The sequence below is a fragment of the Humulus lupulus genome, chromosome 2 (assembly GCF_963169125.1).
Source record: "Humulus lupulus chromosome 2, drHumLupu1.1, whole genome shotgun sequence".
In the NCBI taxonomy this organism is placed as follows: domain Eukaryota; kingdom Viridiplantae; phylum Streptophyta; class Magnoliopsida; order Rosales; family Cannabaceae; genus Humulus; species Humulus lupulus.
Genome location: NC_084794.1, coordinates 175,054,228 through 175,055,718, shown reverse-complemented (window position 1 = coordinate 175,055,718; position 1,491 = coordinate 175,054,228).

The following is a 1,491-nucleotide window of genomic DNA, read 5'->3' as shown; positions in this document are numbered from 1 at the left end:
TAATTGTATGTAATGTTTTATGATGGTATTATGCCATGTGAACATGAAATAAATGGCCTAAGATTGCCGGAATTAATATTGGCGCACAAGGACGGGGCTCGGCCACTGGTAGCTGAGGTTAAGGAAATTATCACTGAACTCGGTCTAAGCAAGCCGGAGTCAATGGGATAAACAGTGGGTGAGGCCTAAGGGTGTCGACCTTGGATATTGTGCGACATGTTTACTGTTATTAATCTGATGATTATGGCATGTTTATTACTTGGATGATTGATTATTGGTTTGCAGATTTATAGTACTGATTGTGTGAACAATGTGGTTTGCTGAGTATCATATTGATGATTTGTGAACTATTTGAATATTGATTATCGTTTATGCTTTGAATTATGGTTTTCTTGCTGGGCCTTGGCTCACAGGTGCAACGTGGTGCAGGTAAAGGCAAGGGCAAGGTGGACCAGTCCTGAGTTGGAGAGCTCTGGGGTGGAATGTACATAGTCAACTGATTGACCACCACAGCCGAGGGATGGTACAGGGATAGGAGAACCTAAAGTGCCTATTTTTCCATTAGAGTGGCTTGTGGTTGTACATAAACTTTGAAATTTTGTAAACTGCCCTTTAAAAAATCTATTTAGGGATCCCATGTGTTAAACGTTTATTTTAATGAGAAATTTTCTGTTTATGACCAAAATATTTTAACCCTAATCTAATTACGACTTTAGGGTCATGTTTTCAACTATATGACTTGATTAGCAAGTTTTTCACCTTTATAATCACACAGTGTAACGACCTTGGTTATCCAGGGTGTTACAACTTGGTATCAGAGCATCGTAGGTTTAAGGGTTCCTGAAGACTGGATGGACATGCACATTCACAATTAAAGGCAAGCTCGAGTCAAGGTTTGGTAATTGTGTATACATTTTTATATGCTTAAATGATTGGAAAGAACCATGATTGTTGTTATCTGTTTGATTAATAAGGAGCATGAGATACTAATAGGGCCTGGCCCTTGACTGCTGTGTGATGATATTGAGGTGTGCTTATTAGCATTGCTGCTGTATGTGAATGAATATATGGATGAACTGTTATATCTTGATTGCTTGTGATTGCTTGTGTTCCAATGGTGGATTATGGAAGGATTATTACCCTATCAGCATAGTTTGATCGTCGACTCGTTGATTCCAGATTAACTTGGATAGATATGCATCCAGATTAACTTCGTTAGGGAGTGCTACATCCATTGTGCCACCTGCAGTGGCACCGATTATACAGCCAGTGGAGGTTGGGAATAGATGGGAGTCGTTGTATGAGCGGTTCAGGAGACAGCGTCCTCCAAATTTTGAGGGAGGACCAGATCCACTAAAGGCCAAGTAGTGGATGGGTATGATTACCGCTATGCTGGACTTCATGAGGGTAGAGGGTTATGACAGGGTGGCCTGTGCCGCATATATGCTGGGAAAGGATGCCCGTATTTAGTGGGAAGTGGCATCACAGACC